Source organism: Passer domesticus, chromosome 4, assembly GCF_036417665.1.
Source record: "Passer domesticus isolate bPasDom1 chromosome 4, bPasDom1.hap1, whole genome shotgun sequence".
Lineage (NCBI taxonomy): Eukaryota > Metazoa > Chordata > Aves > Passeriformes > Passeridae > Passer > Passer domesticus.
The window spans coordinates 74,027,971-74,046,592 of NC_087477.1; the positions used below are offsets into that span (position 1 = coordinate 74,027,971).

Genomic DNA, 18,622 nt, shown 5'->3' on the forward strand with positions numbered 1-18,622 from the left:
ATCAGCCCCTTGGGGACAGTAGTGCCACCAGCCAGCACAGAGGGGCTCACTGCTGGGTGACACGTGGGGAAACATCAGCCTAAAGTAGGTGAGATGATCCTCAGCTTTACCTAAATTTCAGAGAAATGCTCAGTTGGTCCAGGACAGATACACAATTGCCAATATTTCACACTCACAAATGAAACCCTGCTGTGTTGGGAGTGTGTTCAGTCATGGACTGGAAGTAGCTGTATTTTCCAAATTTTCCTCTGTTTTTTTAAATCAGTAGGGGCAGTAAGTGAAAAATACACTGTGTTTCTGTCTCCCAGGGAGCTACAGGGAGAGCAGGGCTCTGCTGGGTGTCCATGAGGATGGATGCCCCATGAGGAGAGCAGCCTGTCGCATGCAGTGATGAAGAAACCCCACCCATGGTAAAACTCATCAGTATCTGGAAATAAATTAAGCCAAAGGTGTGAATCCTGCTGAACTGAGCAAGACCCTCTGGCATTCAGGCTGCAAGCAGCACACAGCCTTTGGGAAATGCCTTCTGTGGCTCTCACCATGCACAAGGGAGATCCAGCCAGCCTCAGGATGATGTCCAGCAGCATCCCTGGTCAGAGGCAGAAAACCCCCAACCATCAGTATCTTTATTTCACATGGTTCATGGTGTGCTTCTCCCAGGTGATCAGAAGCTGCAGGAATGTGCTGTGTCTGTCCCTAAAGCAGCCACTTCTTGGAGCCACAGCCACACAAGTGCTTGAGTGCCAGCCTGGGACAAAACAGCCCCTGACCGGGGTAAGCCAGACTGGAGCCCAGGGTGGCAGACACTCTCTGGAAGCCAGAAACCCTGATTTTTACTTTGGTATAAGAAATACTGGGTTTTCCCCCTTCCTAAAGTCTGCTCACATTACCTATTAAATACTTATGTCAACATGCCTAGGAAAGCCTTCAGACCTCTCTCTGCAAACCACAGTCACTGGGCAACTGAGTGCCTTCAAGGCATGGACACGTTTGAGGCAAACATTCTGGTGGGACAGCAGCTGCTGCAGACAGCTGAGCTGTGGTTTTATGGATTTGATGGATTTTAGTTGGTTTTTTCTTTTTTTTTAGTGTGGATTTATGGTTTTATGGAAACTGTGAAGTTTCTGTAATATTTTTTCTAAAAGCAATGTTGCTTTTTTTTAATGAATGACCTTATTGATTAGCTGAAGTGGCTCCTGTGGCATCACACATTGCACCAGAGCTTTATTACTGCTGAAAAACCCAACCATCCAGTCAGCAGGCTGAAAGGCTGCAGAGGTTTCAGGTTCTGCTGAGAATTTTGGAATTATTTAAATGTTGAATTGTTGAGGGAATAAACTGTCTTTTTATTCTGTGTTTGGAGAGATGTTAAAGTATTTTGAAAAATACCAAATTAAAAAAACCCATCAAAGTATCTTTCAATGAAGGCTATTCCGTTAGCTCTGCTTGCTTCATCCCACTGAACAAGACTTTAATAAAATATCCTCATTAAAAGCAAAAGCCATTTCCAATACATTTTAATCTCTTCAACGTAAGTTATCAATGGATACTATCTCCCTTCAAAAAAACTCAAACAACAAGAATAGTCCTCAAATCTTTGTATTCATACCCCGATTTGCACAAACCAGAGCTGATTTTCAAAGAAAAAAACCACCACTTTTTAAGGATTGTATAACTTCATCTACAGTCTGAGAATTCTTTTAATATTTGGATAAAATTATTACCAAAAAAAGTTATTCTCTTGTAAAATATTCCAAAATGAAGGTGCAAACTTACATAATTTGTCTTGCAATTTAAACACAAGATTACCAGATCTCTTTCACCATCATGTCAATAATATGAGGCATGTAATGACACTGAGTTTGTAACTCCAAAATTCAACAGTATTCAGTTTCTGAATGCTGAGAGGTGATCTATGATAACAGAGGATGTAAAACAATACTAACAGTGCAGAAATATAAATCTCACTGAGTTTTTAAATGGTATGGAGGCTATTTAGCTGCTAGCTGTGAATTCACAGCCAGTCTCTTCATAAAATATTTTGTGTGTGATTCCAGTGAGACTCTTTATGTGCATAAAGATACTGTGAAGAACTGTAAGAAACTGAGGATTTGCCCAGGGAACAGAAAGCCGAGCAGAGCAGCAGCTCGGAGGGAGAGGGATGATCTCTGCAAACACAACAAAGCTTCAAATTAATGTTAGAGACAGCTAACTAAGCCAAATGAAGCCTTTAAGTAAGGACAAAAGCCACTCTTACTCACTGTGCCTAGAAAGAAGTGTTTAAATTAGTAGGTCAGACCTTACCAAACTGACCTGCCTTGGGCTCTTCTCCTATGATCCATGACACTGACATCCCATCCCACCCAAATGCCCAGGGAGGGATCCTGTGCCAGGAGGAGGATTTCTTCTGCTCACCGTGAGCACTACTTCCCAGGTTCCCAACTGGCCAGAAGGTGCTACTGAAGTCAAGCCATATTATTCTTCCTATCAGATATTATTACTCTCACCTGCCACTGAACTTTTAATGAAGAAACCATTCAGAAAGGTCATCATATTCCTTAAAAAAATACCCAAAAACCAAAAAACAGCTATGATGATCAGACCAGATTTTCAATTTTATTTTTTTTTTCCTCCCTGAAAACAGTGTAAAGCCTTGTACTGGGGTCTGGCTGAGGGGGAGATAATTTTCTTCACAGCAGCCCATATGATGCTGTGTATTTGTGCCCAAAACAGCATTGATATCACACCAGTGCTTTATCTTTTGCTGACCAATGCACAGCATCCATCAGATTCACAGCATAAAGACTTCCCTACCTTTCAACTCTGCCTCTTCAAGAGGCAAGGAGGAGGTGAGCAGGGGTTTGAGAGAGGACACAGATGGAGAGCCAACCCACAAAGAGATCCTCCAGACCGTGTAATATCACACTTGGCAATAAAACTGCTGAGTGTTTTTCCAAAGAAGCTGTTGCTTGATGAGTGTCACAGTATTGTTCTGCTGAAAGTGATGTAAATATAAGCACTTGCTTTTTTAAAAAGTTTTTATTGCACTTATTGAAGTGCCTTTATCTCACCCCATAAGTTTTCTCGCGTTTTCTCATTTCAGTTCTTACCACCATCCTACTGAGGGGGAATGAGGAAGAAGCTCACCTGTCTGGATGAAGGCTAACCTGGCAGGCAGGGTGAACCTACAGATTTCCACAGATTCTCCTGTCTTAATCCAGATACCCCCAACAGGGTCCCCAACTGAAAAATCCTCTCTAATATAACAATTCTGTATCATGTCTCCCCAGGACACGGTATTTTGTAGGAAGTACAGCTTTCCTTTGAATTGTGTCTATTTTTCACCACAGAAAACATGTTAATTTCCATTTAGTAGTTCATTATCTCCACTTAGGCAAGTTGAAACTTAAAATATCAGTTTGAATAAGGACCACATTTCTGCTCTTTAGGTTTTTTTAATAATTTATTCTTACAATAGTTTCATTTAATAATTTATTATTATGAAGTGCTCATAGTTGGGTTTAACTACTACAAAAACTGCCAAAAGGGCAACACAACAGGGTACAAGGGACCCTGTCTGCTTTCAAGATGCATTAATGATAACTTCTTGACACCCTCCTGTTGAAGGGACAGGTGGAAGGAGACAGCCTTCTGAATCTCATCCTTGCCAATGAAGAAGGGCTGTTCATGGATGAGAGGGCTGAAGGCAGTCTTGGTTGCAGCAACCATGAAATTGTGGAGTTGAAGGCCCTCATGGGAAGGAAAAGAACAACTGGCAGGATAACAACCCACAGGCTCTGGCTGTTTCAGGTACCTGTTTGTCAAAATCCCATGGACTTTTCTCGGCTCTTGGAAAATAAGAAATAAGAATTAAGAGTCCCAGGAGAGCTGGCTGATTTTCAGCCTCCTTCAACCTTAAGAACAGTCCAACTCAATATGTGGAAAATTAAACAAAAGCTACGGGAGACATCTATGGATGAATAAGGAGCTCCTGAAGAAATTAAAAAAGAAGCCAGAACAGATGACTTAGGAGGAATTCAGAGATTCTGAGCATGCCAAAGCATGATCCTAAAATTGAATTTGCCAGCAGGTGAAGGGAGGTGATCATTCCTTTCAGCCCAACAATAGCAGGATATGTCTGGAGCATTGGATCCGGGTCTGGGCTCCCCAGGATGAGACATGACCTTATTGGTGTGAGTGCCACAAAGATAATTAAGGGGCTGAAAGAGCTGTCACTACACCTGAAGGTTCTTAAGAGACCTCTGGTTCTGACAGTGGGTGATGGGGTTTAGGGGTTACAAGGGCAGTGCTGGGCTGGCAGTTGGACTGGATGATCTTAAAGTTTTTTTCCAATTTTGATGATCCTCTGAGAAGCCGAGAGATCTGGAACTGTTCAGCCTGGAGAAGGCTCCAGGAAATCTTATAATGTGTAAAAAACACTCCTGTGAGAAAAGATAGTGAAGAAGATGGAGCTGCACACAGTGATGTCCAGTGAAAAGACACAGTAGGTAAAAACTGAAATACAGAAAAATTCATTTAACTATTCAGCAACTTGTTCTGAGCATTTTGAGCAGGAGGATGCATCAGACAGCCTCCAGAGAAACTCATCATAATAGAGGAACAATCAATCTGATAAGGAGCTTCATTAGCACGAACTTGAAACCAGTGTAATAAACAAGTGTGAGAAGAAGAAATGCAATGAAACAGACATATTGAAAATGGAGAGAAAAATCTCTAGAACACAATGACAGATTTCACACTCAGAAGATCTTGGATCCAGTCTCGTTTCATTTTCTGGCTTTAATTAGCCTCTTATGATGGAAAATTTTAGCAAGAATTCCTCAACCTAGTCTACCCCCTAGTTAGCAAGGAGTGCAAGAGCCCTCACTCTGTGGCTGTGCTTCAATTCCAATAAGAAAATTTGTCTTCCAGAACTTAAGAGCATAGTTTAACTGTTGATGACTCACTGAGCTGAATCAGCTGACAGGATACACCATGATAAAGGAGCTCCTAGAGATATTCTACATACAGTATGGATTGTCAGGCCTGGCATTCTTCTGAAATCTTGTAAATAGAAAGTAGAAGCATCTGCTTGCTTGTTTTGTTGCTCTTCCCACAAATCTGGGATAGGAATCTTTTGGGTTTTTTTCCTTTTTTTTCTGTCTAGGGTAGTGGCTGCGGAACTTGAGACTCCATGCTTCTTCTGAGGACAGCTAACCTCAAACCAGCTTGACAGTACTGCAACAGGCAAATCCCACTGATGACTTAGGCATCAGGTACAGATACTCCCTAGGGAGAAAAACAAACGTTATTCTAAATACCAATTCTGTTCTCACGTGAATTTAAAAGAAACTTTTAAAACATAGCTATTGGGATAATCCTATTGTTATAATGATTCAGAAATGGGATTAAAATGCTGTCTATTTCAGAATTCAAATATAGCCACATATTTCCTTAGTTCTAGATCCAGCTGCCATTTAAAAAAAAAAATTAAAATAGGAGTCTTAGAGGAACATTCAGCCTGGTTTTGATTTGTGGCTTTACCTGGTAGTACAGAAAGAACTGGTAGAAAGAAAAAGTGCACTCATCACTGTATTTTGTTTCATTTTCAGCCAGCATGTGTTTTGCAGCTTCCCATTTCAAGACAAAAGCAAGTTTTAAGGCCTAACTCCTCCCTTTATCTCTATAGTTGCTAGTACCCAAAGATGCTGCAACTTATCAGCTTCATAGCCACACAGTCCTGCCCAGAGATGCATTCTGGAAGAGCATCCCTTCAAAGCTTCTGGAACCAGTTCAGAGATTAATTCTATTAATTTGCTTTTTCATTTTTCTCCAGACTATTAAATCCAACAATTAACCCACCACCTAGAGGGTTGTTTCTCCCCTCCTGGCTGAATTAGGCCATTGCGTGAGAAGGCTCCGGCACAGAAATCCACGTCCTCTGCAAACAGACAGCCTGGAGGTTTAAGAGATTGTACTGGATGTGTCAGTACAAGATTTACTTCTGGCCAACTGTTCCAGTAAATAATAATGTCTCCTCCAGACAAAACCATGCAGAAAGTGGCACGGAACCTCCATTTCTTATCCTCCTCCCAGTGACAGATCCTAGCAAGCAATGCCACCAGGCGTGGCTGCCAAGGGCTGGTAAATACCAGGATTTATAAACAGCGGTGAGAGGGAGTTGTAATGAGATCAATGTCGAGGATTGCAGTAAATGGCCTATAAAGCAATTTTTAAATGGGATTTCCTGCAACAAAGGCCAGCTCCCTACAACCTTTTCCAATAATACGAGGTGAAAAGGATTGGATTTGAATTGTAATACCCGATACTGAGGCGAGGACAGACAGCTTTGTGCTCTCCATACGGCCGGCTGCTCAGGCGATTTGTTAATCTCTCATCGGGAAACAAAAACTTAAAATAAATCTGTACAGGTACATCCTGCCCCAAATTACTGTACCGGAATAATTCGTTATTGTACAATTGAAAGGGGATGGATGATTCTGTCCATTGTTTCATGTTATTATATGGAATATTAGACGGAATAAATTAAATGAGAGCCAGCAGCAAGCACAGCCATGTTTGTTTCCCTTTCCCGATTCTATCTTGGATGTAATTCTCAAAAGAAAAAAAAAAAAAAAGGAAAAAAATCAAAATTACCGAAACAAAAAGCGAATAACCTTCGTGAAAGCTGTCGGAAATAGATGGTTTTCCTTCAAACATTTCAAGGCACTAAAAAGTCCCTGCAGAGGCTTAGGCAAAAGATTTCTTACCTGGGAAAAACCCCTGCATTTCTCAGGGCCGTTTATCTCGCCTCCTCCCGCAAACCCACTCTCACAGCCAAATCTGTGATACTTCACCGAAGGAGCAGGGGCTGCGGCGCGGAGGGGCCGGCACCGCCTGCGCGCAGCCCGCCCGGCTCCGGGCAAACCCGGGCATCCTCCCAAAGCACCGAAGGAGACCAGCGAACAGCCCTGGGCTCTGAGCTGCCTCCCCTCCACCCGGTACAGGCTGCCCTAGAGGAGCACGTCTCCCCTGCGCTCTATTTTCAGAGCCGCTCCCTCCTCGCTGAGCGTCTCTGCACCGAACGCAGCCGCTGCTTTGCCCCTTCTTTTTACGATTAGATCCACGGCAAAACCAAATTTCAAACTACTTTAAAGATTTTTTTTTTTCTTCACTCCCCTTAGGAGAGAGGTTTTCAGCAGAGAAAGCGCCTCTTTAGGTACATCTGGACGTGATTTTCCAGCGCCGCGTTCCCATGAGCGCCTAGTTAAAAATAAATCAAAGACAGGGAACTCAGAGAAAGGAGTTTTCGTATTTCACCGCTGCCCAGGAGGTTTTCTGGTCGTTAAACTGAATTTATAACACTTGGGGATTTCTTTCCACGTGGGGGCTATTAGCGAGGTATTTAAGAGCTATTATCGCGAGGTTCGTGATTGTTAATGTTGATGCCTATTTAAAGCTACATGTGACTTCACAAACTTAAGTTATTAGCCCGCTTTCCCTAAAATGGGGAAGGTATCCTTAGGAAAAATTAGCACTCCCTGCGGCGGGGCTTTTGGTGTCGGGATACTGCCCGATGGTTGTTTGGAAGTGTAAATCCTGGTAGAACCTTAATTCCACGAGTTTGGGGATGACTTTTAAATTTTCTTTTATTTCTCTTTAAAGAAGAACGAGTGTTCGAATTGTACCGACCGGTGGAAAAATTTCAGGAAGGTTATGACGTGGGACTTACCGCCGCTGCCAACAGCACACCTGAATGTTGTATGGAAAGTGAAGAAATCACAAAGGCAAAATCAGAAACGACAATTGTCTTTCTGACCTGGCTCCCTCTTTGTCTTTAGCCCTTGCCCACCGCCTTCACTGGGATGGGTGTGCGTGTTTGTGTTGTTGGCTTGGTTTTACTTTTTATCTTCTTTGAACATCCCCAGTGCTGCGGGGGATTTGCTGCCACCGACGGGGCTGGGGCGAGCCGGCTGTGTCCCTCCCAGGATGACACATCTTGTGGCACGGCCGGGGCTGCGGTGACCCGAAAGAAAGTCCTATTTTCCCACCTACAAACAGCAGCCACTCTCCGGGGGGCTCAGGGGTGACTCCCACAGGCCTGTCCGGACTGCCACTGACCGTGAAGGCCAGCGGGTGTTCCTTCCTCCTGTCCCCTGGGAAGGGGACCCAGGTCGGCCTGAATGTCTGCTGGTCTCCCCCTGGGTGCTCTCGGTGAGCACGCACGGCGCTGACCGAAGGGGTGGCCCCTCTTCAGTGACCGAGAGAAAGAAGGGAACGACGTGGTTCCATCCCTGGAAAACAGCCGGGAACGCTGGGTTAGCCAGGTTGCGAAGTGGAAGCTGCTGCGAGGGGCAGGGCTGGGCAGCAGCTCCCCTTCCCCCCGGCAGCGAGAGAAGCCGCCCCTCTGCCCCATCCCTCCCTCCCAGCCGCCCGCTTGAGGCTGACCAGAGTAGATGGGGCAGAAAGGGGGGTTGGAAGGGAACACATTTGCTCATTAAAAAAGCTTCAAACGTGACAGAAGTCTGTCAACCAGTTGATCCAAGCCCGCTGTTCCTATGGGGGGAGGGGGGTCCCCCACCCCCGAGTTCATCCAGGGATTCCCGCAGGTGACCCCGGCTGGGGCGGGGGGGGCTCGGCAGGGCTTCGGGACCGGAGCAGCCCAGGCACCGCGGGCAGAGCCCCGGGCTCCCTCCCGCTCCACGGCTTTCCCCTCCCGGAGCTTTCCCCTCCGCACACTTTGCCGGGAAGGGAAGGGAAAGGAAGGGAAGGGAAGGCACTGCGGCACTGGCCCGGCGGCGGGAGGGCAGCGGGGCACACACAGGGCCATAAACAGGCAAACAAACAAGAAGGCTCTCGCAGGGTTCGGGTGGGCTTCCTGACTGGACCCCAGCTCGCCACAGGCTGCCACGGCCGCCGAGGCTGCGGCTCCAGGGCTTGCCGCAGCTCTGGGAATGATGCAGGAGCGAGGGATGCTGCGGAGCCGCTGGGAGCCCCCGGTTCACGCCGTGACCAAGGCGCAGACCTGACAACTAATCGATCCGTGCCCATTAACCAAGGCTTCCAGCAAGCGGTGTGAATCGTCCCGCTTCTCCTTTCACATCCGAGCAGCAGAGCTAATGCGAATAAAAGGTTGCCAACCAGCAATTGTTGTTGGTACTAAATCAACAAAGCAAACCTTCCCAATGTTCGTTTCAAGGGACCACAACGAGACTGCATCTCCTCTCCGCCCAAAAAAAGCCCCAACTCCACCAACAAACTCTTCCCAAACCAAACCAAAACAACACCCCAATCAGACCCAGATTTCAAAGGTGCCCAGGGACTAGCGGGCTCTCACGGAGGCATGTTTGTGTTGCGTGTCAGCGCTACAATGATTCCACACACGCACAGATGTCAGGAGAAGCTGGCCAAGTCCCACTCGGCCCCACGGAGGAGCTGCCGTCACCCGCGGAGCCGCGCTCCACCCGCGGGCTGCGCTTGTGCGCCCAGGGAAGAGGAACAGCATCTCTGCTGCCGTGTCAAATGTCACCAGAAGCCCTGTGACCACCTGGCTATTACTTTTTGCCTAAGATAAAGGGACTATTTCGTATTCCTACTTGCATTCTTTCTCTCAATTCCTTAGTTTTTAATTTCCTTTCCTTCTCTCTCTCATCCTTTTTCTGTTTCTCCCTTTTTCCTTCCTCTTTCTCTCCCTTCCACTCTCTCATCCTCTTGCTCATTCTTTCGTTCTTTCCAGTCTTTGGCTCTGGCTTGAAGGAGATCTGATGTGATTAAACTCACAGGGCGTTGGAGGGCAGAGGTAAATTAAGCCAAAGCGACAGAAAAGATGAAAGAGGCTTGCTCAACTCGAGTGCCCGAGGACAGCTACCCTCCGCCTTCCTCCCCTGGGTCACGCAAGCTCCCTGCCGTTTTCCCCGGGGCCTTTCTGCCCATCCTGCCCCGGAGCCGCTTCTTCCGACGACTCCAAAAAGGATTTATTTTCCCTTTCCTTTTACCTATAGTTTCCCCGGGGTGCGCGGAGAGGTTCGCCTGGCCCAGAGCGCTGCCTGGCCCTGCCCGTGCCGGCTCTGCCCACCTCCGACAAGAGGGGAAACCTCGGGGAGGTGATGGGATGCAGAGATGGAAGGAAGGGTCAGACCTGCGGGGGCTTCCCGGCCGACAAATTCCCGCACAGGAGGTGTGTGCCCTGCCTGTGCTGACCTGCCTCGGGACACCGGGATCCGCCACCGCGCTCTGCGCTCCCAGGTGGGAAGAGGCGGCTCTGCTGGGGCTCCCCGACCCAAAAACAGAGGAGAAAACAAAGAAGAGAGGGTCCCGATCCCTACGCTCCACCTGCAACGCAGACAGCGCTTAAACGCAGTCTAAACCTTGTATCTTTCTTAGCACAAAAATAACGCTAATAATGGTAAAACAAAAAGAGCAGCGACCTATTCCAGTTTAAAATTCCTTCTTGCAGGACAAGAATGTCTCTGCTTTTCCGTTCAACGGGAGCTTTTAAATGTTAAAGATGTTCCGAACCACATTAAAGGTATCTCGAAATTCAGAGATGAATGGAGACAAAAAAATCCGATTGCAAATATTGGTAGGTCCCTCTTTATCTTTTGGGAAATCAGAGAAAAACAAAATGCGGAGACCAACGAAAAGAGCTGAAAATCCCGAGCTGTGAAAACTTCAGACATAAATAATTTTTCAGGGTGTTATCATGGCAATAACTTGTGTAAACGGATACACAGCTGAATTTTAAAGTTTTGCTACTTTAAAGATTTTTAAAGTAGCAAAATCGCCCTATCGAAATGGGAGAACAGAGTTAGCCAAACATGCTGGGATGCAATCTTACATCAGCCCGAGGCGAAATACATAAAAACTGCCGTGCAACGAAATACTGCAGAGATTTACAGGATTAAAAATACAATAAAAAACAAAGTACATAGTTGCTTCCCATCTTAACAATTATGCGTTTTAAGTGAGGAGAGATTGCATTTGGAGTGATCAATTCCGTGTAAAAAAAAAAACCTCTTTCAGAAAGTTGTGGAGAAATTTGCATCATGTCTTAAATGTGATTCAAAATGAGACCTGATTTTTTGGAAAGTAAACTTTATGTAATCTTTATTTTACTATAATCGGAGGAAATTAAAGGAAAGCGAAACAGAGTAATTCTTTAAACGGGAAAATAAGTAAGAACATGTGAGGCCGGGTGTGGGCTTCTTCGTGTATTGATTTACTTCTCTGATGGATTTTTTCACCAGAGATTTATCAAAAAAAAAAAAAAAAAAAAAAAAAAAAAAAAAAAAAAATCAGGTGAATTTTTTTCCCTGTGAGAGAAGGTCTTGGGCAAGATACACAGAGTTCCACCGCCGGGCCCTCACCCTCCCCAAATGCAGGACTTTTCTGGCGAGAGAACCACGCGTGATTTGCAGAGCACCCGCAAATCGCTCCCGGTGACTATTCCCTCCTTGCCCGAGTCTGCTTAATTTGTAAATAAGTTTCAGGGCCCCTTTTCACAGAACCCAGTTGAGCAGGTAATTTGTTGTTAGTGTTTGTTTAAATGTTGTGAACCATGCACTCAAAAATAGGAAAACTATACACAAAAGAGGCAAACATGGGAACACAACTGGAAATTACTGAGTTATAAAAACGTCAAAGACGAGCAATTTGCAAAGAGGCATCAGTAATTGTCTCCTACATTAACGGAAATGATTTGCCAAGCCCAACACTTTTGTTCTCCCCAGGATGGTCGGGCGCATCGCCATGGACCTCAATGAACTGGATCAGGACATTTTTATCAGGCTCTCAGCCCAGGGCGCTGCTCAGGACCGGGTGCTGGATCCTGCCTTGCAAATCTGCAGTCCTGGAGTGTGTTTTCATGGGAATTGAGTGGATTTATCGTAGTCTCCCTGGACGAGAAGGGGACATATGCCCCTGAGCCTCAGCTTTGAGGGCATCTCCCAAGGATTCGAGGAAAGCAGCCACAGCTGTCAATAGGAGCACCGGGTGAAAAGCACAGATTGGTGGGATGGTCCCCAGCAGGCCTGGCAGGGACACACCGTGGCCCTGCTCATGCCACCATATGGCGAGGTGCTGTGGTCAGTCTGAGATGCCTGGTAGAGCCACACTTCCCCCCAACCCAGAGAGGCTTAAACAGCTCCATCCCCTGCTGTTTAGCTCTATCATCTCCCCCAAAGTCACATTTCATAAATGAACTCTCATCACAGAGCCAGCCTGGCTTCTCATTCTGTTAAGACCCCATTTCTCTGCTGGAACATGGGGAGAAATATTTTGCCTCAGGTTCAGTCAGGCAGAAATGAAGCTCTCACAGACCAACTGTGGCTCTGCGGGGTCACATTTTGTTGGTTACCTGTTTCTGCTTTATTTAGGACACCCTAAACTTTGAAACTGATGTGCAAAGAGGCAAACTCAAATTCAGAGCTTCAGACTTCTGCTCCTCTATCTTCAAGGCTTTTTTTTCCCCCCCAAAAAAATCTCCTCTTGCATTCATATGGTCAAAAAAAAAAAAAAAAAAAATCGAAATTACTGCCCAAAGCTAGAGGCTGACACAGTGGGATGACTGCAGGTGCCACAGCTGTAACCTGCTACATTCATGTGTTAAGCCAGAGCTGGCTGTGTTCAGAGCTGGTTTCTAACAGCTCACATTTACATCTGCAGGGCTCTGCCCAGCCCCTTGCTTGTATTTTGAGAGGGAATATTTTTGCACAGACCGACTCAGTAAAGTGTATCTGGTGTTAGGGCTGCCAGAAAGGTTTTATCTCAGATTTGCTCACTATCCAGGGAAGCATAAAACCAACATCCACAGTACAACATTGCACCGTGGAAAAAACACTTTATGAGTTTCAAAGCATTATGCTTGCTTAAAAACACAGCTACTGGTGTAACATGTTGCTGGTGAGAACCACAATAAAACCTGTAGACTGCACTGAAGCCAGGATTTTACTGAGGGCTCTGCTTGTGATTTTGTTGTTGAAGAAGTACCAACCACTCTTGAGAAACCTGCAGCAGGATATAACACAGTTCCAAACACATTACACTTATGAAATAATAGGCATTTATCTTTGCAATAAAAAAAACAAGTAAAATAAAATTCCAAATTTCAGACATGAAATTTTCTAATTAACGGATTAGGATCTAGTGTGATGACCAACTAAAAATCATAATATTCTATTAATTACAGGTGGAAATTCCTTTCTTCCCTCCACCATTTACCTCACAGTGGACATTTTTTTTAACGTAAAAGCAAAAGGAATATTTTGCCCTTATCCTACAAAGACTTTTTTGTTAAGCTGATTTCTTGTATCCCATGAACAGTATTAGGCAACAAGATAATATGGATTTTCCTTGCTGAGACCTATAAGATAGGATTAAATAACTGCCCAGGGCCTGATCCTGCCCTGCATTTTTCAGACTGTTATGCCTGGTACTGAGTAGCCGAGAGGCCAGCAAGCCCCCATGGAGCAAATTCCAGCTGAGAGTCTCTGAGCAGCAGCCACTTTGCAGGCCTCCCTACGGCGAGCATCACTCAGCTGCCGCGGCCAAGCAGGGTGCCAGAACCCAAACTTCACCTGGAAACACCAATGCTATTCAGAGCTCTGCTTAGAAGAAAAGTGACATTAATTTGCTTCGATATGCGCTGTTCTTTTGCTGAGGGAATTCATGGAAATCTGGATTTTGACATCCTTCACATGCGCTGCCCTTTGCCTTCAAGCCTTTCAGCAGTGCCAGCGGGATGGTCTGAAGAAAAGCCCAGCACACAAACAGGCTTGCTGTTCATATCACACGGGGAAAATACAGAATTGGGCCGGCAATTCTCACATTTGGCTTTTGATATTTAGCAAAGTCAGCCTTAGACAGGATCACAAGCACGTTAGGCTGGGATTAGGTGTTGGTGGGACTAGCTGAGGCAGAAGGGAAGCTGACCTCGGCTGCTGTGCAGATGCTTTCAGAAGAAGGAACCCCAGGCGGGATGGAAATGGAGATTAAGTTTGTCTGACATTTCCCATTTTTAGACACCGCTGTGACCCGATGCTTAGAACTTTGTGCTGAATCTTACTTGGCACACAGGGAAAGGAATATTTTTGGCAAGGAAAAGAGAAAGTTGGATATTCTTATAAAGGGCAAGGATTACTGCAAATGATTGCTCCAACAAAGTACACACCATCGGCAGATCCTGCAGTTGTGATGTAGCTCACAGAGATTTTTCAGAGATTACAACAACAGTAATTGTAAACATAAGAATAATTCACAAAATTATTACAAGACTATCATTACCAACCCTGCTAGGAGCCCTGTGTTTGCACCTGATTGGCAGCAGTCAGGAGCTGTCACACACTGAAAAACATTCAACAGGTAAGACAAGAAAATGTGCAAGAAAATTACTCTGAAAACTTTCTGAAGAACAAAATCATTATTTTTGCATCAAAATGTAATTGTAGGTCAATGTTTTGTAAGGAAGCAAAGCATGTGTAGGGATTTAAATCCCATTTATATACAATGTCTGTCTCCTTTACATAAATTAGAAAATTGTGCTGTAAACTTTGGAGCAATACCTAGATTGGCAAAATACATCAATAAGGAAAGGTTCATAATTTAAGGAAATATTTCCAGTTCTATAAAAATTTGCTCTTGATTTATGAAGACAAAATTTAATCATTCCCTGTGTGTTTCTATTTTTAGTTTCAGATGGTTACTGAGTGTGTGATGCATTTAATGCACTGGGTGTGTTAGGTACTTTCAACACTCTTCTATTTCTCTGAAAATACAACCAAATATCATTTTAAAAAGTTCTAGGTGAATTTAAACCTGTTTTTAAAAGAAAATTTCATTATGTCTTGCTGTTTTTTTGTAAGTGGAGCAAAAATAATGGATTATACTTGTGTGTGTGAATGAGTAGGAAGGGAGCACTAATGCTCTGCAGATTGCATGCTCAATAGGATTTTATTTACAGAGTTGTTTATATTTGGACTTGTAATTTGCATTCACTGATTGGCATAACTGATAAATCCACTTATTTGTCCCTTTTCTATTTTTTTCCCATATATTTTTAGAAAGCTGGTACTTTCTTTTTTCACCAGATTTTTAAAAATTCCTTCTTTGATCTACCAGTTTGCCCTGTAGTCACAGCAACTGAATCCAGCTGACAAAAAGAATTTCAATAACACTGAGAGATTTTTAGGAGTTTTGCCTCTATTGCCATAATCCTCTCTCACAAGCAGAAGCATCCACTGATGAGTCAGAACATGTCATGCCTCCTACCTTGTCTGCTGAGCAGGAGTGGATGCACACACACTGCTGCCCTTGGTTTGAGCCTGGCCATCTGCAGTGACAGAGCTGTAGCTGCATGGTGCCTCTGTAGGCTGCCCTAGATCTCCATGGCAATCTATGGCTTCTCTTTACGTGAAGCACTGACATTTTAATCAAGAAAGTTGACACAAGATGATTGTTAGGTACTAGAAACAAAATGGGATGCGCTAAATGTTTTCTCTTATAACAATGTGAAACTTCTGTTTGTTTTTAGTAAATAATATGTCTGTGAAATGTGGCTTCTGAACATATTTGCAGAGGTACTTCTGCTTGTTTGTTAAGCACATCCTTAATTTTATTGCCCAAGGTTTTTCTTCCCACTGTTAATTTGCAGCTCTAAAGACTCCAGCTGAGACTGTAAGGAGTTCTTCCTCATTCAGCATCATCCTTGCTGGCAAAGTCTCCAAACTAAAAAGTGCAGCTCAGAGCTCTAAGCTGGGTGACTCAACTTCCCTGCACAGCACCTCCAGCTGTGTCTTCATCTCACCCAGTGCTGGGGTGTCTCTCAGCAGGCATTGCAATCTTCTACTTGTAAACTTCTTACAGCATGTCCAAGGTGCTTTCTGAAATGTACTTGTATTAAGGTCAGCAAGTATTCCTGAGTTTGTGAAAGGAAGGAACCAGGAGATTCTGGTTCTCTAATCTGTCCTCATATGGGAGTCATTCTGGATATGAAAAGTTCTGCCTTGAACTTTCATGTATCTTGTTTAGTAAATCTTTTCTGAGGCAACTCAGTTTTCTGAGGTAGTGTTCAAGGAATGTGCATGCACCATGGGTTTACTAAATGGCATCATTCTGTGCATTGGTTCCCCTTCCTTCCTTACAGACTGTTTTTCTTCTTGGCTACAGTGGAACACTGAAAAGGTCCTTTTAAAAATTCATGCAAAGTGACTCATGGTTTCTTTGCTGGATAGTGATTGCTGGCTGACAGTCCAGCAGTGTGTACACATAGATAACTCCTTTATTCATGCATGTGTACATACAAATAGACTTTCATTATTGGCTATGTGGAACTGGCTTTTTTATTCTCAAGTTTTGGATATGCTGTCTTTTGTCCATTTTGTATCAAAAGATAGTTCTGAAAGCATTCATAGATGGTTTTAATTCTGACTGCTCCAGACAATTTTGTATCATTAAAAAACCCCACTACCTCACTACTCACCTTTTCCAGACCATTCACAAATATGTTGAACATCTGGATGCCTGCAGGATTTCATTAGCAATTACCTTCCACAATTTATCACCACTTTTTGTTACAAATCTTTTTGAGCAGTTATTAATCCAAAGAAGGATCTTCCCTCTTATCCCATTAAATCCTACCTACTTTAAATGAATCTGATAACTGACCTCATCAAAAGATTTTTAGAAATCTAAGAACATTACATCAAATATGTGACCTTTATCCACAGGCATATTTTCTGCTTTGAAGAACTTTATTACACTAGGAGACATAACTTCTCTCTATGAAAGCCATTTCAACTCTATTTCTACCAATGCTTGAGACAGAAGTCAGACATGCTAATCTCTGCCTCTCCAGACGTGCAACAGATCCTTTTAAAACCAAGTGTCACATGAACCTCTCTCCCTTCCTCTGATCATGAGGCTGATTTTAATAACTTATTTAAAAATTTCAAACCTACATTTGTTAGGGATTTCTTGGAGAACGCTGTCTATCCTGGAGATTTGACACAATTTATTGTATTGACCCATTCTGTAATTTCCTCTGGTGCTGGGAAGAGCTTACAGCTTATGATTAGGAATCCATATGCAAGGGAAGAAATGTGGTTTGGATTTCCTCAAGCAGCTGAAGGAATGGGATGTGGATCTCTTTCCTTCAGCATGGGACCCTTGATCCCTGTTATTTACTGGTGTGTGTGTGAAACATCTTGTGTTCTGCTGATTCTTACTAGATGAAACCCTTTTTGAGGTGAATGGGCTGAGGAATGACTGTTTTGCAGTTTTGGCATAAGCTAAACATCCTGTGAAGGCTGGGATGGGTCTGACTGAGCATGGATACAGAAGCTCAGCTGTTTAGGGACTTGGATGTTAAGAGCGAGGTGTCTGTAGAGTTTAGGAGCTGTACACCTGAGTTCTACTCATATCTGCATATCTGCCATTTTATTTCTATATCTACAGTAAGCAAAGAGAAGTGAAGTTATTAATTGCAAAGAATTTTTTTCTTTTTTTAGTAGAAAAATTAATCTTGTAAGGATTTGTTTTGGTAAAGCCCATGAAAGTGGAGTAATGAAATTTTCATCATTAATATGCTACTCAAACAGAACTTGTAACTGGAATTTTAGTGTTCCAAAGAAACATATCAGTCACTCATTTCTGCAAGTTTTCATGCCAGACTCTTGCTGAAATCTGACCCTTGGATTTACAGTGCTTCACTACTCTGTGTAAATAAAAGCAGCAGAACCTCCTGGTATCTACATTATGGAATGGTACACAGCAAAATCAAATCCCATGCATCTCTTAAATGATCTTTTCCTATAACTCCTGTCTGTGTATAACTAGGCATTCAGGCAAAGGATTTTTTTTTTCCTTAAATGTTTTATTTGACTTTTTAGGAAGCAATATTCAAGCAATATTTTATTTGAGTTTAGGAAGCAATATCCAGAAACTCCAGAGTTAGGATAGAAGTTGTTTAAGCAAATAGAAGTCACAGAATGACCTGTAATTCTATTTGAGGCCCAGTGTCCCAGGGTGTAGGAACCAGCCAGACGGTGGATCCCGCTGGGATCTCCGTGGAGTGACACTCCTGCCTGCTGCACAATTCCCATTTTGCTCTCTACTTTTGTCACTCCAATGCAGATGGACAACCTCTGCATTTTGCAAGTGTGCAAATGGTTGCGGACCACAGAAGGTGACATTGTCAAATGTATTATTTCACTCTTGCTCTTAATGTACATGCAAGAGTGTCTCCTTACATGTATGCTTTAAAGAGCTTAATCTAAGAGGCAGCTCGTAACAACAGCTTTCATGGTCTCTTACAGCCACTGTTTTGTAGTTTTACTAACCATGATCAGTGTAATGATCTGATAAGACAGTATTATATTTTGTAATATAGAATCAGAACATATTTGCAGTAATGGAAATTAATATCAAAAGACTGTGACCCACCTTTTCAAAAGCAGCCAGCATCATTTACCATCACCTAAATTCTACTTGGTTTCCTCAGGAACTAAAGTATCATTTCTTTCATACCAACCTTTGCAGATTTTTTCCTCTGCCCTCCAAGCCTCAGTGACTGACCTTTTCCCATGGAGCACTGAAGCGGGGAAAATTACTTCATGTCATCCAACTCATG

General features: G+C 43.7%; 1 long non-coding RNA gene across 1 annotated transcript; it reads right to left on the reverse strand.

The window, feature by feature from the left end:
* Positions 1–3,314: 3,314 nt before the first annotated feature.
* LOC135299566 (uncharacterized) lies at positions 3,315–8,004 on the reverse strand. The gene is made up of 2 exons (XR_010361528.1): positions 6,771–8,004; positions 3,315–5,289 (listed from the first exon to the last, which is right to left on the reverse strand). It is a non-coding gene; the product is annotated as an uncharacterized LOC135299566 (long non-coding RNA).
* Between the last annotated feature and the right edge of the window lie 10,618 nt (positions 8,005–18,622).